The sequence below is a fragment of the Bos javanicus genome, chromosome 2 (genome assembly GCF_032452875.1).
Source record: "Bos javanicus breed banteng chromosome 2, ARS-OSU_banteng_1.0, whole genome shotgun sequence".
Lineage (NCBI taxonomy): Eukaryota > Metazoa > Chordata > Mammalia > Artiodactyla > Bovidae > Bos > Bos javanicus.
The window spans coordinates 130,292,183-130,316,365 of NC_083869.1; the positions used below are offsets into that span (position 1 = coordinate 130,292,183).

Genomic DNA, 24,183 nt, shown 5'->3' on the forward strand with positions numbered 1-24,183 from the left:
GCCCGGCCTGCCTCGCGCGCCACAGTCACGTGCTGGGGGAGGGGCGGGCCTTACGGGGGGCGTGGCCTGCGTCGCGCGCGCGCGCGCGCGCGCGCGCGCGTGCACTCTACCAATACAAACTCGCTCGGACCCGCCGGTTGCTAACTCCTTCTCCGACCTCTGACCCTTGACCCCTCGCCCCCCTCCCCACACTCTCTGAGGAAATTCTAACGGGTTTCCACCAGCCTGGGTGAGGCCGCGCTAAGGTTCTCTCATTTCAAACCACGGAGAGAATTAGGCACCAAAGGTTTCTTTCCACTTTTCCAAAGACAACAAGTTCACTTGCAAGACAGAGACGTGACCCAAGCCGAGTCCCCAAACGCCTCGTTGTTGGTGGAGAAGCTTGACTCGGACGTTAAGAGGCCATTTTAGGATCCATGGGTTTGGGGGTGAAGTGATAACTTTGCTTTTGCTCTGTTTTTCTGTTAACATGCTGTCGCACCCTATGCATTCCAGTTGGGGGCTCCTCTTGCCACCTTCACACAGCTGGACAGATGAAATCATATCCAAACCGCTGCTGCTAAGTCGCTTCAGTCGTGTCCGACTCTGTGCGACCCCATAGACGGCAGCCCACCAGGCTCCCCCAGTCCCTGGGATTCTCCAGGCAAGAACATGAGTGGGTTGCCATTGCCTTCTCCAATGCATGAAAGTGAAAAGTGAAAGTGAAGTCGCTGAGTCGTGTTCGACTCTTAGCGACCCCATGGACTGCAGCCCAACAGGCTCCTCCGTCCATGGGATTCTCCAGGCGAGAGTGCTGGAGTGGGGTGCCAGCTGGACAGATGAAATCATATCCAAACAGTGTCAGATAAATTAAGTCACATCGATGCCAGCCCACTGAACCCCACAATGTCATTCTGTCACTGACAGGCAGCAGATTTTTCTTTCTGCCAGTCATGCTGCTCGAATCTAGTTGTCTCAGTACAAGGCCGAGTTCCCTCTTCGGTTACAGCTGTTCCATCCCCAGTGTCAAAATTCAGTCGTTCTGAAGGATGTCATTGTTGGACCCACTCCCGTCACCTTTTTAATCATAAATTCAATCTACTGGGCAAAACTGTCATTTGCATTGTTGCTACCATCCAGTTCATCATCTTCTACAGTCACTGTCCAGTATGCGGCCTCCCCTCTCTGTGACCACAAACTTCTAACAGTTCCTGTGCAGTGTAGCAATTGGAATGTGTGCTCAGCTGTCACCCTTTCAGTTGTTTTCAGCATCATTATCACTCAGCTACTTTCACTGCCACACAGTCAACAATTACAGACCCCAACTGGATAGGTGGGCTTCCCTGGTGGCTCAGACAGTAAGGAATCTGCTTGCAGTGCAGGAGACCCCGGTTAGATCCCTGGGTCGGGAAGATCCCCCTGGAGAAGGGAATGGCTACCCATTCCAGTATTCTTCCTGGAGAACTCCATAGACAGAGGAGCCTGGGTGGCTACAGTCCGTGGGGTTGCTAAGTGTTGGACCCGACGGAGAGACCAACACACACAACTGGGTGTGCAGGGTCCTCGTTCCTGCCCACTTAGTCACTTTCACTAGTATAGTCATGTGGAACTGTCACATTAAGAGTCAAATTTAATGGAGATGACAGTCACTTTTGTAGTCACTAGACTCACACCTATAGCTATTGTGTCTCCTAATCACTTATTTTCACGATCTCTGCATTCTCCTTTGGTGGGAGCATTCAATACCACATTGTCAGATTTAACAAACACGTAGAGTGCTGCTTGGCACATAGTAGGTGCTGTCAAAATATTTATCCAATCAGTCAAATTGTTAAAGAGCAGTGTTATTCCCGAGTTACTGTATGGAAATGTGGATGGCTTGAGGTTTATTATTCTCAAGCAACAGGAATAAGTGCAGACACAATCTATGCTCCCTATTTAAGATTTAATCCTACAGAGACAAGAAGGAGAAAGCAAGAGAAATGTGGATATGTTGAATTCCTGGGATTATGGTTATACAGAATAGGATGAGATTTTAAATAAGTTTTTGTTTCTTATTTTAAGGACTATACGTTTGTTGTAAAGTATAGAAAATATAGAAAGAACTCTTTCCACCTAAAAGTTTGTTTATTTTTTAAAATTTTATTGAAGAATAGTTGATTTACAATGTGGTCTTAATTTCTGCTGTACAGCAGAGAGATTCAGTTATAAATACTGATGTATATTCTTTTTCATGTTCTTTTCCATTATGCTTTATTATAGGATAATGAGTACAGTTTCCCATGCGTTACACTAGGACCTTGTTGTTTATCCACTCTATATGTAATAGTTTGCATCTGCTAATCCCAAACTCCCAATGCCTACCCCTACCCCCACTCCACTGCTTGGCAACCACGAGTCTGTTCTCTATGTCCGTGAGTCTGTGAGTCTCTTTCTGCTTCTGTTTCATAGAAAGTTCCTCCGTGTCATATTTTAGATTTCACATGCAACTGATAGCATATAGTATTTGTCTTTCTCTTTCTGACTTACTCTGCTTAGTAGGATAATCTCTAGATCCATCCATGTTGCTGCAAAAGGCATTATTTCATTCTTATTTATAGTGAAGTAGTATTCAATTTGGAGAAGGCGATGGCAACCGACTCCAGTACTCTTGCCTGGAAAATCCCATGGACGGAGGAGCCTGGTGGGCTACAGTCCATGGGGTTGCTAAGAGTCAGACACGACTGAGCAACTTCACTTTCACTTTCCACTTTCATGTATTGGAGAAGGAAATGGCAACCCACTCCAGTGTTCTTGCCTGGAGAATCCCAGGGACGGGGGAGCCTGGTGGGCTGCCGTCTATGGGGTCACACAGAGTCGGACATGACTGAAGTGACTTAGCAAACAAGCAAGTATTCAGTTGGATATAGAAGGACGTGGGAACCCACTCCAGTATTCTTGCCTGGAGAATTCTATGGATAGAGGAGTGTGGTAGGCTACAGTCCATGAAGCGGCAAAGAGCTGGACACGACTGAGTGAATAACACTTTCACTTTCTTTCAGTATTCCATTGCTACGTGTGTGTGTGTGGTGTGTATACACACATACACCACATCTTTATCCATTCATCTGTCAATGGACATTTAGATTGTTTCCATGTTTGGTTATTGTAAATGCTGCTCCTGTGAACATAGAAGTGCATGTATGTGTGCTTAGTTGCTCAGTCATGTCTGATTCTTTGTGACCCCATCAAAGGATGAGATGGCTGGGTGGCATCACCAACTTGATGGACAGGAGTTTGAGTAAGCTCCAGGAGTTGGTGATGGACAGGGAAGCCTGGCATGATGCAGTCCATGGGGTCACAAAGAGTTAGACACGACTGAGCGACTAAGCATTCTTTGGCATTGCCTTTCTTTGGGATTGGAATGAAAACTGACCTTTTCCAGTCCTGTGGCCACTGCTGAGTTTTCCAAATTTGCTGGCATATTGAGTGCAGCACTTTCACAGCATCATCTTTCAGGATTTAAAATAGCTCAGCTGGAATTCCATCACCTCCACTAGCTTTGTTCGTAGTGATGCTTTCTAAGGCCCACTTGACTTCACATTCCAGGATGTCTGGCTCTAGGTCAGTGATCACACCATAGTGATTATCTGGGTCGTGAAGATCTTTTTGTACAGTTCTTCTTGCCACCTCTTAATATCTTCTGCTTCTGTTAGGTCCACACCATTTCTGTCCTTTATCGAGCCCATCTTTGCATGAAATGTTCCCTTGGTATCTCTAATTTTCTTGAAGAGATCTCTAGTCTTTCCCATTCTATTGTTTTCCTCTATTTCTTTGCATTGATCGCTGAGGAAGTCTTTCTTATCTCTTCTTGCTATTTGGAACTCTGCATTCAGATGCTTATATCTTTCCTTTTCTCCTTTGCTCTTCGCTTCTCTTCTTTTCACAGCTATTTGTAAGGCCTCCCCAGACAGCCATTTTGGTTTTTTGCATTTCTTTTCCATGGGGATGGTCTTAATCCCTGTCGCCTGTACAATGTCATGAACCTCAGTCCATAGTTCAGCAATACGTGAACTGTGAACTTCCAGATGTTCAAGCTGGTTTTAGAAAAGGCAGAGGAACCAGAGACCAAATCGCCAGCGTCCGCTGGATCATGCAAAAAGCAAGAGAGTTCCAGAAAAACATCTATTTCTGCTTTATTGACTATGCCAAAGCCTTTGACTGGGTGGATCACAATAAACTGTGGAAAATTCTTCAAGAGATGGGAATACCAGACCACCTGACCTGCCTCTTGAGAAATTTGTATGCAGGTCAGGAAGCAACAGTTAGAACTGGACATGGAACAACAGACTGGTTCCAAATAGGAAAAGGAGTACATCAAGGCTGTATATTGTCACCCTGCTTATTTAACTTATATGCAGAGTACATCATGAGAAACGCTGGGCTGAAAGAAGCACAAGCTGGAATCAAGACTGCCAGGAGAAATATCAATAACCTCAGCTATGCAGATGACACCACCGTTATGGCAGAGAGTGAAGAGGAACTAAAAAGCCTCTTGATGAAGGTGAAAGAGGAGAGTGAAAAAGTTGGCTTAAAGCTCAACATTCAGAAAACGAAGATCATGGCATCTGGTCCCATCACTTCAAGACAAATAGATGGGGAAACAGTGACAGACTTTATTTTTGGGGGCTCCAAAATCACTGCAGATAGTGACTGCAGCCATGAAATTAAAAGACGCTTACTCCTTGGAGGAAAAGTTATGACCAACCTAGATAGCATATTCAAAAGCAGAGACATTACTTTGCCAACAAAGGTCTATCTAGTCAGGGCTATGGTTTTTCCAATGGTCATGTATGGATTGAGAGTTGGACTGTGAAGAAGGCTGAGCACCAAAGAATTGATGCTTTTGAACTGTGGTGTTGGAGAAGACTCTTGAGAGTCCCTTGGACTGCAAGGAGATCCAACCAGTCCATTCTGAAGGAGATCAGTCCTGGGATTTCTTTGGAAGGAATGATGCTAAAGCTGAAACTCCAGTACTTTGGCCACCTCATGCGAAGAGTTGACTCATTGGAAAAGACTTTGATGCTGGGAGGGATTGGGGGCAGGAGGAGAAGGGGATGACAGAGGATGAGATGGCTGGATGACATCACTGACTCAATGGATGTGAGTCTGAGTGAACTCTGGGAGTTGGTGATGGACAGGGAGGCCTGGTGTGCTGCAATTCATGGGGTCACAAAGAATTGGACACAACTGAGCGACTGACAGTTCAGTCGCTGAACTGAACTAAACTGATCGACTGAACTGATAACTGATACTAATGCCATCCAACCATCTTATCCTCTGTTGCCCCCTTCTCCTCCTGCCTTCCATTTTTCCTGGCATCAGGATCTTTTCCAATGAGTCAGCACTTTACATCAGGTGGCCAGAGTATTGGAGCTTCAACATCAGTCCTTCCAATGAATATTCAGGGTTGATTTCCTTTAGTAATGACTGGTTTGATCTCTTTGCAGTCCAAGGGACTCTCAAGAGTTTTCTCCAGCACCATAGTTCAAAAGCATCAATTCTTCAGTACTCAGCCTTCTTTATGGTCCAACTCTCACATCTGTACATGACTACAGGAAAAGTGTGAAAGTGAAAGTCACTCAGTTGTGTCTGACTCTTTGTGACCCCACTACTGGAGTGGGTAGCCTTTCCCTTCTCCAAGGGATCTTCCCAACCCAGGAATCAAACTCAGGTCTCCCGTATTGCAGGCAAATTCTTTACCAGCTGAGCCACAAGGGATGACCACAGGAAAAGTGTGAAAAAATGGGGAAAAAAAAGTTTTGATGATATGGACCTTTGTCTGCTAAGTGATGTCTCTGCTTTTTAAAATGCCGTCTAGGTTGGTCATAGCTTTTCTTCCAAGAAGTAAGTGCCTTTTAATTTTGTGGCTGCAGTCACCATCCACAGTGATTTTGGAGCCCAAGAAAGTAAAATCTGTCACTGTTTCCACTTTTTTATTGTCTGTTTGCCATGAAGTGATGGGACCAGAAGCCATGATCATGGTTTTTCAATGTTGAGTTTTAAGCCAGCTGTTTCACTCTCCTCTTTCACTTTCATCAAGAGGCTCTTTAGTTCCTCTTCACTTTCTGTCATTGGAGTGGTATTATCTGCATATCTGAGGTTGTTGATATTTCTCCCAGCAATCTTGATTCCAGCTTGTGATTCATCCAGCCCAGCATTTTGCATAATGTACTCTGCATATATGTTAAATAAGGGAGGTGACAATATACAGCCTTGACAGACTCTTTTCCCAATTTTGAACCACTCTGTTGTTCCATGTCCAGTTCTAACTGATGGTTCTTGTCCTGCATACAGGTTTCTCAGGAGGCAGGTGAGGTGGTCTGGTGTTCCCATCTCTTTAAGAATTTTCCACAGTTTGCCATGATCCACCAATTTAAAGGCTTTTGAGTATTCAATGAAGCAAAAGTAGATGTTTTTCTGGAATTCCATTGCTTTTGCTATGATCCAATAAATCCTGGCAATTTGCTCTCTGGTTCTTCTACCTTTTTTAAATCCAGTTTGTACATCTGGAAGTTCTCAGTTCACATATTGTTGAAGCCTGGCTTGAAGGATTTTGAGCATGACCCTGCTAGCATTTGTAATGAACACAATTGTATGACAGTTTGAACATTGTTTGGAACTGCCTTTCTTTGGGATTGAAATGGAAACTGACCTTTTTAGTCCTGTGGCCATTGCTGAGTTTTCCAAATTTGCTGACATATTGAGTGCAGCACTTCAACAGCATCATCATTTAGGATTTTAAATAGATCAGCTGGAATTCATGTGCCCATTGGTCATCTGTATATTGAAGGATTGCTTTAGACATAACAATGAATGCAATTCCCCAACATACTCACACATGGTCAATGGAAAATGGCAGCAGTTCCCCCATAATTGTTCCTTTGATGTTTTGTATTATTAGAAATTCTCATGAAAATGACTTGCCTACAGCCCATGAAGAATAGCATAAAGGGATGGAGAGCATTGTTCCTGGCTTCTGGCCAGCCATCATATGGGAGAATAAGAAGCCAAAGGTGGATTCTCTAAGGACCTCCTCTCTTGGGAGAGTCTCAAGAGTTTTGGAGAAATAACTTTGAGAAATTGTACTTCTCAATCACCAAAAAGGACCTAGCTCTTGACCATCAGGGGGAAGGTGCTTGAGGTTTCTTCACTCTCTTTTCTACCTTAACAGAAAATGTTCCCAGGCCGATGCCTGAGGTTGCCCCAGTTAAACTGCCAACTGTCTCCAGAATGACTACTTCAGGCCAAGAACACTGAGGTAAGTAGAACATCAGCCTTGCCCCGGTAGGAGATAACACAGCCAGGACCACTGCTACCACTAATAATACAGTCACTATTTATCTCCCTCTTATTTGCTGCCAGGTGCCATGCCACGTTCTACCTAGATTATCTCATTTCATTCCCATAGCCACCAAACGAGGTAAGTAATATCGTTACCTCCTTTAAAGAGGAGAAACCAGACTCAGAGGAGGTAAATAATTTGCTCAAGGTTACACAGCGATTAATCAGTGGAGTTGAGGTTAAAACCTAGGAAGTCTGACTCCAGAGCCTTCACTTCCCTCAGCCCCCAGAATAATGACATGTGGGTTTTACAAAATATATGTGTTTGTTATAAAGAGTTCAAGGATTAGAGAAACATATAAAGAAGAGAGTTAGAAACAGAATCAGTCTAAATCCTACCACTTAGCAGTAACATATCATTATAGATGAGTATTTCTCCATCTCTGAACAAATATATGTAGGTACGTAGATGGGGAGATAATGACGGTAATAAGGACAGTTTCTTTTCAATAAGCACCATGAGCTGGACACTGTTCCGACTGCTTTCTGTGAATTAACACATTTAATTTACTCAGAAAGAGATGGATAGACATAATTTTATTAAAATGAGCTCATTTAACATATTCAGAGTTCATATCAGCAGCCAACCACCTGGTGATGTTTTTCCCCAAATCTGGTTCTTTCCTCAGTCTTCTCTCCGCCTTCCAATCAAATCTTAAGCCCAGAGTCCTTGGGCTGCAAAAGCTGTGTCTTTAAATAGCACTCTCTGCACAGCTGCTGCCTGGTCAAATGTCTCTGCTGTTCCCCAAGGCGGTGGTGTTATTTGTAGAAGTGAAGTTTGCTAGAGGTTCAGCATATGCTTTTTATCTGCTAGAGTAGGTATCTGGGCCTTAGCCTTCTTTTCCCTGGCTTTCTAAGTGTTAGAATTCCACTACCCTTTTCTTCAATCCAAACGAAGCTTGTCTTCAGATCTTGCCCAGTGGAGGCCAGAGAGTCTCAGATGAGGATGCTGTTGGAATTTTCCAAATGACTCAGAAAGGTCAGCTTGCTCATCCATCCGAGATGACAAAAAAAACAAGAGAAGGGAGAGACTACCTCGCTCCAAAGGGGCTCCCAGCCAGTAAGAGTCGAGGGTACTTCTGTGGGGTCTGGTCTGCTTATGTCTTATATCGTGAATCTCAATTTCTCCTGAGACAAGAGGCTGTATTGCATTCAGCCTCACGGAATCAACATCTTTGGAGATGGCTCACAGGCCCATCGTATCCATCTAATCCAAAACAGAAGCTGTAATTTTCCAGCCCAGTCTGCTTCTCCCCTGCAGCTCCTGAGCTCAGCGAGAACAGCCCACCCATCACTCTCTACCTGATCGCTTGGGTTAGACAGCTGGGAATTGTCCTTGACACGTTTGTCATTCACCCTCAACTAGTCACCAAGTCTTGTTGATTTTACCTCTAAATATACTCTGTTTCCATGGCCAAAGTTTGAATGAATTTTATCTCTCACCTATCCTCCTCCTGCAGTTTTATTAAAATAAAATTATCCTTTACTTTGTTCTGCAGACTGAGGCCAGTGTAATCTGTCATCTCATCGAGAATGGACTTTATTAAATATAATTTACATAAAAGAAAAAGTGTACTCACTTAAAGTGCCTGTATGTGTGCCTGTTCAGTTGCGTCCAACTCTTTGTGACCCCATGGACTATACCCTGCATGGGATTCTCCAGGCAAGAATACTGGAGTGGGTTGCTATTTCCTTCTCCACATTTAAAGTGGCATTTTGGCAAGTACATACACTCATGTAACCATCACTATATCAAGATATAGAATATTTTTATTTTTAAGAGCAGTTTTAGGTTCACAGCAAAATTGAGAGGAAAATATATAAATTTCTGGTGTTCCTCTATCCCTTATCACCCAAAGTTTATATTAGGGTTCACTCATGGTGGTGTACATTCTCTGGGTTTGGTCAAATGCATAATATGTATCCTACTCCAGGGGATCTTCCTGACCCAGGGATTGACTACCCCAGTACTCTTGCCTAGAAAATCCCATGAACAGAGGAGCCTGGCAAGCTATAATCCGTGAGGTCCCAAAGAGTCAGACACGACTTAGGGACTGAACGACAACAACATAACATGTATTCACCACTGCAGCATTATGCAGAGTAGTTTCACTGCTCTAAAACCCCTTTGCTGTACTCTTGAAACTAACACAGTATTGTTAATTACCTATACTTCAATATAAAATAAAAAGTGTTAAAAAAACACAAATGTTGCTTAGTCGCTAAGTCGTACCCGACTCTTTTGAGACCCCATGGACTGTAACCAGCCAGTCTCCTCTGTCCGTGGGATTTCCCGGGCAAGAATACTGGAGTGGGTTGCCATTCCCTCCTCCAGGGGATCTTTCCTCCTCCACTGGATTTCAGTGACCCAGGGATTGAATCTGGGTCTCCTACATTGGCAGGCAGGCAGGTTCTTTACCACGGAGCCACCGGGGATCACTATGCTGCTGCTGCATCACTTCAGTGGTGTCCGACTCTGTGCGACCCCATAGATGGCAGCCCACCAGGCTCCCCCATCCCTGGGATTCTCCAGGCAAGAATACTGGAGTGGGTTGCCATTGCCTTCTCTAATACGTGAAGTGAAAAGCAAAAGTGAAGTCGCTCAGTAGTGTCCGACTCTGTGCAACCCCACAGATGGCAGCCCACCAGGCTCCCCCGTCCGTGGGATTTTCCAGGCAAGAGTACTAGAGTGGGGTGCCATTGCCTTCTCCAGAGATCACTATACCCCATTATAAAATAAAAAGTTTTTAAAAAGCCCACAAATATATATACTGTTAATAGGATTTTCTTCAAGGGAGGGAATTTAATTGCTGAAAACAGGGAAAGAGACAATTTTTCCTATAAACTACTTGGTAACTTTTGAATTTTGAACTATTAGCATATATTTCCTATTCAAAAAGTATTGTAAAAATGAAAATTTGTAAACCTACCTAACTGCTTGACATCTGTATATAAGGCAGAGCCTGAGATTTGCAGATGGCTTTTCACTTTTCTGCTATGTATTTGGTAATGATTGAGTTTTTCTAATAAATGTGTTCATATGCTATGTTTATAATTTAAAAATTATATTCATCTAGCTATGGTACATATACACAATGGAGTATTATCAGCCATTAAAAAGAATACATTTGAATCAGTTCTAATGAGGTGGATGAAACTGGAGCCTATTATACAGAGTGAAGTAAGCCAGAAAGAAAAACACCAATACAGTATACTAACACATATATATGGAGTTTAGAAAGATGGTAACAATAACCCTGTATACAAGACAGCAAAAGAGACACTGATGTATAGAACAGTCTTTTGGACTCTGTGGGAGAGGGACAGGGTGGGATGACTTGGGAGAATGGCATTGAAACATGTATAATATCATATATGAAACGAGTCGCCAGTCCAGGTTCGATGCACGATACTGGATGCTTGGGGCTGGTACACTGGGACGACCCAGAGGGATGGTACGGGGAGGGAGGAGGGAGAAGGGTTCGGGATGGGAAACACATGTATACCTGTGGTGGATTCATTTTGATATATGGCAAAACCAATACAATATTGTAAAGTTAAAAAATAAAATAAAAATTAAAAAATAAAAAATAAAGCTAAAAAAAAACTTGAAAAATAAATAAGTCCTCTGTGTTCTCCCTATTCATCCTCCCTGCCCCCAGACCCCTGAAGGTCACTGGCCTTTACAGTCTCCATAGTTGCTCCTTCTCCAGAATGTTGCATAGCTGGAATCATGCAATATATAACCTCTTAAGATTGGCTTCTTTCACTTAGGGCTTCCTTTGTGGCTCAGCTGGTAAAGAATCTACCCACAATGCAGGAGCCTTGGGTTCAATCCCTGGGTTGGGAAGATCCCCTGGAGAAGAAGGGAAAGGCTACCCACTCCAGTATTCTGCCCTGGAGAATTCCATGGACCGTATAGTCCAAGGGGTCGCAAAAAGGCAGACACGACTGAACAACTTTCACTTTTACTTTCTTTCACTTGGTAATATACATTTAAGTTTCTTTTATGTCTTTTCATGGCTCGGTATCTTATTATCTTTTAGCACTGAGTAATATTCCATCTTCTGAACGTACCACAGTTTACTCATCCATTCACCCATTGAAAGACGTCTTGGTTGCTTCCAAGTTTTGACAATTATGAATAGAGGTATTATACACATCTGTGTGCAGGTTCTTGTGTGGCCATAGCTTTTCAGTTTGTTTGGGTTAATACCAAGGAGCACAATTATTGGATCATATAAGAAAAATCTGTTTAGTTTTGTAAGAAACTGCCAAATTATTTTCCGAAGTAGCGGTACCATTTTGAATTCCACCAGCAGGGCGTGCGAGTTCCCACAGCTCCACAGTCTTACCAGCATTTAGTGTTGTCAGTGTTCTGAATTTTGGCCATTCTAGGAGGTATAGAGCAGTATCCCGTTGTTTTAATGTGCATTTCCCTGATGATACATGTTGTGGAGTATCTTTTGATATGCTTACTTGCCATCTGTTTATCCTCTTTGGAGAGGGATCTATTAAGGTCTTTGGTCTATTTTAAAATCAGGTTGTTTGTTTTCTTATTGTTGAGTGTTAAGAGTTCTTTGTATAATTTGAATAATAGTTCTTTTCAGGTATGTCTTGTGCAAATATTTTCTCCCAGTCTGTGGCTTGTCTTCTTATTCTCTTAACATAGTGTTTTGCAGAGCCAGAAAGTTTAATTATAATGAGCCCAGCTTGATTCTTTCTTTCATGGATTCTGCCTTTGGTTTGTATCCAAAAAAGTCATCACTATAGCCAAGATTATCTAGATTTTCTCCTATGTTATTGTCTAGGAGCTTTGCATTTTACATTTCTGTCTGTGATCCATTTTGAATTGATTTTGTGAAAAGTAAAGTCTGTGTCCAGCTTCATTTATTTGCATGTGGATGTCCAGTTGTTCCAGTGTCATTTGTTGAAACCATCTTCACTCCGTTGTATTACCTTTGCTACTTTTGTCAAGTATTAGTTGACTTTATATGGGTTTATTTCTGGGCTCTTTATTCTGTTCTACTGATTTATTCTTTTGCTTATACCACAGTCTTGTTTTCCATGGTTTTATAGTAAGTATTGAAGTTGGGTAGTGTCCAACTTTGTCCTTCTCCTTCAATATTGTGTTGGCCATTGGGTCTCTTGTCTCTCCATAAAAACTTTAGAATCAGTTTGTCAAAATCCACAAAATTATTTACTGAGATTTTCCTTGAGATTGCATAGGGTACATAGATCTAGTTTGAAAGAACTGATATCTTGACAGTGTTTGGTCTTCATATCCATGAACATGGAATGAAAGTGAAAGTGTTGGTCGCTCAGTCATGTCCTACTCTTTGCCACCCCGTGGACTGTAGCCCACCAGGTTCCTCTGTTCTTGGAATTCTCCAAGCAAGGATACTGGAGTGGATTGCCATTCCCTTCTCTAGGGTTTCTTCACAACCCAGGGATCGAACCTGGGTCTCCTGCATTGCAGGCAGATTCTTTACCGTCTGAGCCATCCAGGAAGCCCCATAGTCCTCCATTTATTTACTTTTATGTTTTACCAGAATCTTGTAGTTTTCTTCATAAAGATCTTAAAACATATTCTGTTTGGTCTATACTTAAGTATTTAATCTTGTGGGCTGTTAAGTAGTATTGTATTTTTAATTTCAAAATTTACTTTTCATTGACGGCATGTTGTAAAGTATTGACATTTTAATGTTAACTTTGTATCCTGCAACCTTAATATAATTATTAGTTCTAGGAAGTTTTTATTGGTTTATACTTTCAGAGTTTCTCCAGAGAAGGCAATGGCACCCCACTCCAGTACTCTTGCCTGGCAAATCCCATGGACGGAGGAGCCTGGTGGGCTGCAGTTCATGGGGTCGCTAGGAGTCGGACACAACTGAGCGACTTCACTTTCACTTTTCACTTTCATGCATTGGAGAAGGAAATGGCAACCCACTCCAGTGTTCTTGCCTGGAGAATCCCAGGGACGGGGGTGCCTGGTGGGCTGCCGTCTATGGGGTCGCACAGAGTTGGACGTGACTGAAGCGACTTAGCAGCAGCAGCAGTAGTATCTCTTTCTTTGACAAAATTCTTGCATCTCATTTTAACATCAGGTAGTTGTTATTATTATTTTGCTATTAAGTTGTATGGGCTTCCCTGATAGCTCAGTTATTAACCCTTTATTATATATATAGTTTGCAAATGTTTTCTCCCATTCTGTAGAATTGGTTGTCTTTCACTGTTAGTATTTCTTGTGCTCTTCAGAGCTTCTTAGTTTGGCATAATCCCACATGTGTACTTTCACTTTTGTTGTCATACCCAAGAAATCATCACTAAGATCAATTTCAAGAAAAGAATTTTCCTATGTTTTTCTTTTCTTCTAGGAGTTTCATGGTTTGGGGTCTTGTATTTAAGTCTTGAATTTATTTTTAGTTGGATTTTGTATATGGTATAAGACAGGATTCAGTTTCATTCTTTTGCATGTGAATATCCAGTTTGTCCAACATCACTTATTAGAAGAGGTTATCATTTCTGGACTCTCAATTCTGTTTCATTTGTCTATATGTCTTTCTTAATGCCACTACCATCCTGCTTGATTACTGTAGCTTTGTAATACATTGAAATTTTGAAATCAAGAAGCGTAAGGCCTCCAGTTTTGTTCTTCTTGCTCAAAATTGCTTTGGGTCTTTGAGGACTTTTGTGGCTCTATATGAACTTTAGGATTGTTTCTATATTCCTGAAAAAAAAATGCCATTGAAATTTTGAAAAAGGTTGCACTGAACCTGTAGATTATCTTGAATAATATGGACATTTTAAAAACATGAATTCTTCCAATCCATGTACACAAGATGTGTTTCTTTATTTGTGTCTATTTTCTTTCATCAATGTTTTAGTTTTCAGTGTACAAGCCTTTCATCTTCTTGGTTAAAGTTATTCCTACACATTTTATTTTTTTGATGCCATTGTAAATAAGATTGTTTTCTTAATTATCTTTTTTAATAGTTTCTTGTTAGTGTTTAGAAGCATACTGATTTTTGTATGTTATTATGATCTCTTTTAATTAGTGTATCGTGTGACTTCCCTGGTGGCTCAGATGGTAAAAGCAGGTGCCTACAATGCGGGAGACCTGGGTTCGATCCCAGGGTTGGGAAGATCCACTGGAGAAGGAAATGGCAACCCACTCCAGTACTCTTGCCTGGAAAATCTCATGGATGGAGGAGCCTTGTAGCCTACAGTCCATGGGGTCGCAAAGAGTCAGGACATGACTGAGCGACTTCACCATACTTCAGTTCAGTTCAGTTCAGTTCAGTCGCTCAGTCATGTCCGACTCTTTGCGACCCCATGAATCGCAGCACGCCAGCCCTCCCTGTCCATCACCAACTCCCAGAGTTCACCCAGACTCACGTCCATCGAGTCAGCGATGCCATCCAGCCATCTCATCCTCTGTCGTCCCCTTCTCCTCCTGCCCCCAATCCCTCCCAGCATCAGAGTCTTTTCCAATGAGTCAACCCTTCGCATGAGGTGGCCAAACTACTGGAGTTTCAGCTTTAGCATCATTCCTTCCAAAGAAATCCCAGGACTGATCTCCTTCAGAATGGACTGGTTGGATCTCCTTGCAGTCCAAGGGATTCTCAAGAGTCTTCTCCAACACCACAGTTCAAAAGCATCAATTCTTCAGTGCTCAGCCTTCTTCACAGTCCAACTCTCACATCCATACATGATCACAGGAAAAACCATAGCCTTGACTAGACGAACCTTTGTTAGCAAAGTAATGTCTCTGCTTTTGAATATGCTATCTAGGTTGGTCATAACTTTTCTTCCAAGGAGTAAGCGTCTTTTAATTTCATGGCTGCAGTCACCACCTGCAGTGATTTTGGAGCCCACCCCCCGCCCCCAAATACAATCTCTCACTGTTTCCACAAACTGCAGAACAATTACACCAAATAAATTCTTGCACTGGTAAGAAAGTTCTGTGACCCACAACAGATTTTCCAACCTAGGGATCTGACAAAGGGATTGAGAACCCCCAGAGAATTTGACTTTGGAGGCCAGTGGGATTTGATTACAGAACTTACACAGGACTGGAGAAACAGACTCTTGGAGGGCACAAAGAAAACTTCATGTGCACCAGGACCCAGGAGAAAGAAGCAGTGATCCCACAAGAAACTGACCCAGACTTGCCTGTGAGTGTCCAGGAGTCTCCAGCAGAGGTGTGGGTACAGGGTGCAGAGGTGGTGGCCTGCTGCAGGGTCTGGGGCACTGAGTACAGCAGTGCATGCACAGGACCTTTTGAAGGAGGTCACCATTATCTTCATTAACTTCACCCTAGTTTGGCCTCAGGTTAAACAACAGGGAGGGAACACAGCCCCTCCCATCAACTGAAAACTGAGTTAAAGATTTACTGAGCATGGCCCCACCCAGCAGAACAAAACCCAGTTTGTCCTACAGTCAGTCTCTCCCATCAGGAAGCTTCCATAAACTTTTTATCCTTATCAGTCCGAGGGCAGACAGAATGAAAACCACAATCACAGAAAACTAATCAAACTGATCACATGGACCACAGCCTTGTCTAACTGAATGAAACTATGAACCATGCTGTGCAGGGCCACCAAAGATGAACAGGTCCTGGTGAAGAGTTATGACAAAACATGGTCCACTGGAGAAGGGAATAGCAAACCACTTCAGTGTTCTTGCCTTGAGAACCCCATGAACAGTATAAAAAGGCAGAAAGATAGAACACTGAAAGATGAATGCCCTAGGTCGGTAGGTGCCCAATTATGCTACTGGAGAAGAGTGGAGAAATAACTCCAGAAAGAATCAAGAGAAAGAGCCAAAGTGAAAACAACACCCATTTGTGGATATGACTGGTGATGGAAGTAAAGTCCGATGCTGTAAAGAACAATATTACATAGAAACATGGAATGTTAGGTCCGTGAATCAAGGTAAATTGGAAGTGGTCAAGCAAGAGATGGCAAGAGTGAACATTGACATTTTAGGAATCAGAAAACTAAAATAGACTGGAATTGGCAAATTTAATTCAGATGACCATTGTATCTACTACTGTGGGCAAGAATACCTTAGAAGAAATGTAATAGCCTTCATAGTCAACAAAGAGTCCAAAATACAGTACTTGGGGGCAATCTCAAAAATGACAGAATGATCTCTGTTTGCTTCCAAGGCAAACCAAATATCACAGTAATCCAAGTCTATGCCCCAACCAGTAATGCTGAAGAAGCTGAAGTTGAATGTTTCTATGAAGACCTATAAGACCTTCTAAAACTAACAAAATGATGTCCTTTTCATCATAGGGGACTGGAATGCAAAAGTAGGAAGTTAAGAGATACTTGGAGTAACAGGCAAATTTGGCCTTGGAGTACAGAATGAAGCAGGGCAAAGGCTAATAGAGTTTTGCCAAGAGAATGCACTGGTCATAGCAAACACCCTCTTTCAACAACACAAGGGAAGACTCTACACATGGACATCACCAGATGGCCAGCACCGAAATCAGATTGATTATATTCTATGCAGCCAAAGATGGAGAAGCTCTATACAGTCAGCAAAAACAAGACCAGGAGCTGACTGTGGCTCAGATCATGAACTCCTTATTGCCAAATTCAGACTTAAATTGAAGAAAGTAGGGAAAACCACTAGACCACTCAGTTATGACCTAAATCAAATCCCTTACAATTATAGGGTGGAAGTGACAAATAGATTTAAGGGATTAGATCTGATAGAGTGCCTGATGAACTATGGATGGAGGTTTGTGACATTGTACAGGAGGCAGTGATCAAGACCATCCCCAAGAAAAGAAATGCAAAAAGACAAAATGGTTGTTTGAGGAGGCCTTACAAATAGCTGAGGAAAGAAGAGAAGCAAAAAGCAGAGGAGAAAAGGAAAGATATACCCATTTGAATGCAGAGTTCCAAAGAATAGCAAGGAGAGATAAGAAAGCCTTCCTCAGTGGTCAATGCAAAGAAATAGAGGGAAACAATAGAATGGGAAAGATTAGAGATCTCCTCAAGAAAATTCGAGATACCAAGGGAATATTTCTTGCAAAGATGGGCACAATAAAGGGCAGAAATGGTATGGACCTATCAGAAGCAAAAGATATTAAGAAGAGGTGGCAAGAATACACAAAAGAACTATACAAGAAAGATCTTCATGCCCCAGATAACCATGGTGGTGTGATCATTCATCTACAGCCAGACATCCTGGAATGGAAGTCAAATGGGCCTTAGGAAGCATCACTATGGGAACAAAGCTAGTGGAGGTGATGGAATTCCAGGTGAGCTATGTGAAAGCTGACTGATTAGAAAAGACCCTGATGCTAGGAAAGATTGAAGGCAGGAGGAGAAGGGGACTACAGAGGATAAGATGGTTGGATGGCATCGCTGACTCAATGGACATGAGTTTGAGCAAGCTCCAGCAGTTGGTGATGAACAGGAAGCCTGGCATGCTGCAGTCCATGGGGTCGCAAAGAGTCGGACATGACTGAGCGACTGAGCTGAGCTGAACTGAATTCCCAAAATAAAACTCTTTCATGTCTATATGTATCCTTTTGATTCTGTTTCTCTGAAGAACTCTGACTGATATACCGATGAATAAACTTTATACAGAAACTACTTAGAGGAGATAATAGAAGAAAAGACCATACATACAATAGTAACAAAAAATAAATTATCAATTAATTTTAAGTATAAACTTCAAATATTGATGCAGAATACAACAGAAAACTTGAGAGGAAAGATACATCATTTCTTAAATATCAAGAAGACTAAATATAAAAATGTTAATTCTCAGCAAACACAACAACATATTTTTTTTTCTGCAAGTGGACAAGGTGATTTTAAATTACTTATGGAAAAAATAAACAACAAAGAATATGAAGAACCAGACCTATCATATTAAATTGCATTGTAAAGCCTCAACAATTAAAACAGTGAATAATTAGCACATAAACAGACAGACCAATGGAATAAAATAGAAAGTCCAAGATTAGACCAAAATTCATACAGAAGTTTAATATATTCTAAAGGTATAAGAGTAAAGTTAAACTTTATAATTAATGGTTTGAGGATAACTGGATAATCATTTGAAAAAAGAGTTTTATCTATACCTCACATGTTATGCTGGGATAAACTAAAAATAGATCAAAGAACTAAGGCTATGTAATTGTAGACATTAAAGTACTAGAGGAAAAAATGAGCAAATTTCCTTATAACCTTGAGGTACTGCAGGACTTTCTAATTGATTCAAAATCTAAAAACTGAAAAAGAAAAGATTGATCAATTTAGCCAGAGTTTTTAAAAGGCTCATAAATAAAATTTAAACAAAAATGGCAACCTGGGAGGATTTATTTGCCACAGATAGTATAGATGAAGATCTAATTTCCCTAAAGGAGCTTCTAGAAATTAATAAGAACAAGACTGAAAGTCTTCTAAAAATCAAAGGAAAAAAAAAAAAGACATCAAGAGATAGTTCAGACAAAAAGACATGAAGATGGCCTATAAACACACGAAAATGTGCTCAACCCGTTCATGATATGAACAATGCAAAGTAAAACTACTCTGAAATATCTCTTTTTTTTAAACCTATCAAATTTCAAAAAATTCTGGAAATTTGACAATTAGATGGGAAACAGGCACTCCATCGCTGATTGGAATGTAGATTAGTACCATTCCTGTGTGGACTTAAGACTTTTATTTATTTACTTATCTGGGCTGCCCCGGGCCCTTGTCGCTGCTCACGGGCTTTCTCCAGCTGTGGCAGGTGGGGGCTGCTCTCTAGTTGCCGTGTGCAGACTTCTCCTGCTGTGGATCACAGCCCTCGAGGGCGTGCGAGTTTCAGTAGCTGAGGCTTGTGGGCTCTAGCACATGGGCTTAGTCACTACGTAGCTAATGTGGAATCTTCCCAGATCAGGGGGCAAATCCACATCCCCTGCATTGGCAGGTGGACTCAATCCCTGGGCCACCAGACAAGTCCCAAGACTAACAAATTTTATCAAACTTTACAAATGCATTTTCCCTTTGATCAATAATTTCGCTTCCAGGTGCTTATTTTGTCTATGTACCTACAGATGTACAAAATGATGCATATACAAAGTTATTCACTGAAATAACCCTTGAAATAGGAAAAAAAGATGGGATTTAAACCAAAGGAACAAACTTAAGTATGTTGTGATGTGTCCACTCAGTTGAATAGTATACAGCTTCAAAAAGAGTGAGGAAGCACTAACATTCTCACAGAGAAAGAACTCCTATATATATTACTAAATTTAAAAAGCAAGACGAAGAACAGAGATCAACAAACTTTTTTTTTTTTTTGGTAAAAGACCAGACAGTAAATATTTTTGACTTTGCGAGCCATGCAATATCTGTTGCAGCTGCTTGACTTTCAACTTGCCATTTGTAGCCTGGAAGCAATCAGATAATACATATGGGTGTGGACAGATTTAGCTAGATTTGGCCTGCTGGCAGTTGTTTGTCAGACTTCTGCTCTATATACATAGTTTGCTGTCTTTGTGTAAATAAGTGTATGTGTTGGAGTGGATAGAGATAGGAATATATATTTGTTAATACAGATGAACTTACAAAACAGAAAAAGACTCACAGTCTTAGAGAATGGACTTATGGTTTCGGGGTTGGGGGAAGGATGAGGGGAAGCATTACTTAGGGACTTTGGGGTGGACATGTACACACTACTATATTTAAAATGGATAACCAACAAGGACCTACGGTATAGCACATGGAACTCTGCTCAATGTTATGTAACGCCCTGGATGGCAGGGGAGTTTGGGGAAGAAAGGATATATATATTTGTATGGCTGAATCCCTTTGCTGTTCGCTTGAAACTATCACAATGTTAATCGGCTATGTGTATGTATTAGTTGCTCAGTTGTGTCTGACTCTTTGCGACCCCATGGACCGTAACCCACCAGGCTCCTCTGTCCCTGGAGTTCTCCAGGCAAGAATACTGGAGTGGGTAGCCATTCCCTTCTCCAGGGGATCTTCCCACCACAGGGACCAAAACCAGGTCTCCTGCATCGCAGGCAGATTCTTTACCCTCTGAGCCACCAGGGAAACCCATAATTGGCTATACCCCAATACAAAATAAAAAGCTTAAAAAAGGAATATATATTTGTATTTGCTCATATTTGCATAAACATATTGGTAAGTTACATATGAAACATAGAATGTGTATCATTCATGGGCCAACCAGCAGCCAGAAACCAGGGAAATTAGAACAGGAAATAATAAAAAGTATTATTAGTTGGTAATGCAACTAGTGGACTTCCCTGGTGGCTCAGCTAGTATGAATCTGCCTGCAATACAGGAGATACCAGTTTAATTCCTAGGTCAGGAAGATCCCCTGGAGAAGGGATAGGCTACCACTCCAGTATTCTTGGGCTTTGTTGGTGGCTCAGATGGTGAAAAGTTGGCCTGCAATGCGGGAGACCTGGGTTCAATCCCTGGGTTGGGAAGATCCCCTGGAGGAGGGCATGACAACCCATTCCAGTATTTTTGCCTGGAGAATCCCCATGGACAGAGGAGCCTGGCCGGCTACAGTCCATGGGGTTGCAAAGAGTCACTCAGACGACTGAGTGACTAAGCACAGCACAGCAATGTAACTAGTATAAAATTAATTTGAACAATGTAAAGAATTACTAGCTAATAAAGGAAACTAACTCCTAAGAGAAATAGAGAAGCTGCTAAAGCATCACCAACCAGGTGAACATTCTGCGACGATGGACATGTTCCATATCTGCACTGTCCAGTGCAATAGTCAACCAGCCACATGCAGCTGTGAAAGACTTGAAATGTAGCTAGTGAGGCTGAAGAACTGAATTTTAAAATTGATTTTAGTTTAATTATATTTGAATCTAAGTTCCCACATTTGGAAACTGGCTACTATATAGGACACAGGTATAGAGAGTAAGCTGCTGCCTCTAAGGGCCATGGGATGCTGGAGCGTGTGCACACTGTTTCCTGCACATCTCTGACAGAGAAGCCACTGGCTAGCAAGGAAGCCATCTGCTGGCAGCCACGCTATAAAAGCCAGAAAGAAAAGCATCAGAATCAGAAGATAAGCCCTTTCCTCTTGCAGTTTCCCTCAGCCCTCTCTGCTTGACAAGGTGTAGCGTGATACCATCTGCCACAGGAGGAATGTTTACAGAGTCTAGTTCTAGTATCACAAAGCAACACAAAAAAGAATGCATTTAGAGCTGAGAGACAATGGATTGATGACTGGCATACGGTGGATGGAAACTGGGTACGAGCAAAACTATTCACTGTATGCCTTTTAACATCATTTCATGTAAACATGCTCCTTACTCAGCAAGTTAAAACCTAGATGATCAGAAGTATATACCAAGCAAATACAAGTTAGAAGAAAGCTAGACCCACAAGGCATCTATATGGACTAAAAGGGGCCACAAATATCAGTAAAAAGAACTTTACACTGAGGAAACATAACAAGTATAACCATATATGCGCCTAATAATATAACTTAGAAATATTTTTATCTGATAGACTTACAAGGCAAAGTAGGTGAATTTCCAACAGTAGCTGGTGATTTTAACATATACTTCTCAGAAACTGATAAGGAAGGCAGAATTTTTTAAAAAGTTCAAAGAATTTTTGAACAATTATGAGTTTAAGCTTTTATATATACCCACACAGCCAGAATACAAATTATTCTCAAAATCACATGAAATGTGTAAAAAGGAATCATATATTAAGCTACAAAGGAATGATTAATAAATTTTAAGAAGTGACATCATATTGAACAACTATCTAAATCAAATGCAATAGAAGCAGAAATCACTAACAAAGGGAAAATGGACGTGTGTCTGAAAATTAAAAATCATCTCTCTAAATAATCCATGGGATAAAGATGACATGACAAGAGAAACTAAGATCTAATGTTAAAGATGTTGTTCTGTCGCTAAGTTCTGTCTGACTCTTTGCAACCCCAAGGACTGTAGCCAACCAGGCTCCTCTGTCTGTGGGATTTCCCAGGCAAGAATACTGAATTGGGTTGCCATTTCCTTCTCAAGGGGATCTTCCCAACCTAGGGATTGAATCCACATCTCCTACATTAGAAGGCAAATTCTTTACCACTGAGCCAGCAGACACTATATTAAAAAAAAAATAGATATCCACTTAACATGGAAACCACACATTTACTTCTGTATACCACATGTATGCGACATATACTTCCCAATATCACTATTGTTCAAAGTAGAGCTGAGAACCAGTGATAATGCGTATCACTGTACACTGAAAATCCTGTCTTGGTAAATGGTGGAGATGGTATCACAGCTCAGTGAGGAAACAATTACTGTTGAATAAGTGGTGGGGGGAGAATTGGCTCATATTGTAAAGAAAATGAAGGTAGCCTCCTGAAACAAATCAGAATATTTCCAGATTTCCGGGACTCTCTTGAACTTTTACCAGGCCCTCCAAGTCCCTCCATGGACAAACTGAGGCCTGGCAGTCTGATTTGTGGTCTGCCTTCTTTTACCAGAAAGCAAACTGGGTCACTGGGCAGGTCCAGACCACAGTCTGTGCTGAGGGTGCTGGGGTGGACCCCAGGCTGCCTCCCGCAGCTCAGCTCTTTGGTGAGGGCGCTTCAGCTGCACTGCTGAAGAGGGTGGAGTGGGAAGGAGCAACCTCATTCCCTTAAAAAAACCATTAAGAACCATGTGAAAAAGCAACGCTACAAAAACTATTAGAAGAAAAGTGTAGGCAAATATCACCATGACTTTGAAATCAGCAAGAATATCTTGAAGGAGGAAACAGATGGATTTGATGAAGGAGACTTTGCTTGTATCAGTTAGATTTAGGTTTAGCTCTGAGATGTGTAAGCAGTCCAGGGCCTGGCATCATGAATCTGGTCCTTCCATCACAGTTTTTCCATCCTTAGCAGGTGGCTCCCAACTCATGACCCGGTACTCCAACTGGTGAGAAGGAGAAAAGGACAGAATGGAGCTCTTCTTCTTTAAGAATATTTCCTGCATATTTCCCATAATACCTTCTCTTACATCGAAGTATGCTGGAAAGTGTAGTCTTTATGCCAGGAGGCCTGGTGTCCAATTAAAATCAGAGTTTGTTTTTTGAATTAAGAACGGAAAAAACTGAGCACCAGAGACAGAGTTAACTGGCAATTAACAGACTGGGAGAATATGTTTTCAACATATATGACTGACTTTAATATCCTAAATGTACAACATAGGAAAAAAAAAAGGAGGAGGAGAATTTTATATAAAAATGTGAAAAGAAGAAAGTATGGGCAAGCAATTCATAGAAAAGGAAACCAGAGACTAGAATGGCTAATATACAGATACAGATGTTTAACCTTATTAATGATCAAAGAAAGCCAAAAAGAAATGGATGCCACTTTACAGCCAAAGGGAAAATATGGGATAATATCAAAGTGCCAAAGATGTGGGGAAAATGCAACTTTTAGGCACTGTTCAGGGAGTGAACATTGGTACAGCCTTTAGGAGAGAAATTTGGGGGATATTTAGTGATATGGACACAATGCATATCACTGTACACTGAAAATCCTGTCTTGAGTGTAAACACCAGAGAAATTCTTGATTAAGTACATTAAGAGATATAAATATTCAAGGATGTTTATTGCAGCACTAGTTTATACTAACAGAATTAGAAATAACTTAAATGTTCTTTTTTGTCTTTTAAAAATGTTGTATTATGTTGGCGTATCATTGAATAACAAAGTTGTGGTGGTTTCAAGTGTACAGCAATGTGATTCAGTTATACATATACATGTATCTCTTCTTTTTCAAATTCTTTTCCCATTTAG

The 24,183-nt window shown here is 41.4% G+C and overlaps 1 long non-coding RNA gene across 4 annotated transcripts; it reads left to right on the forward strand.

Moving 5' to 3' along the window:
• Positions 1 to 3: 3 nt before the first annotated feature.
• On the forward strand, positions 4 to 8,972 carry LOC133233793 (uncharacterized). 4 transcript variants are annotated; one of them, XR_009731866.1, is made up of 5 exons: positions 4 to 229; positions 7,193 to 7,279; positions 7,384 to 7,441; positions 8,496 to 8,676; positions 8,862 to 8,972. It is a non-coding gene; the product is annotated as an uncharacterized LOC133233793 (long non-coding RNA). The 4 variants fall into 4 exon arrangements; XR_009731869.1 differs by having other exon boundaries at positions 8,501 to 8,676; XR_009731871.1 differs by having other exon boundaries at positions 219 to 286.
• The last annotated feature ends 15,211 nt before the right edge of the window (positions 8,973 to 24,183 follow it).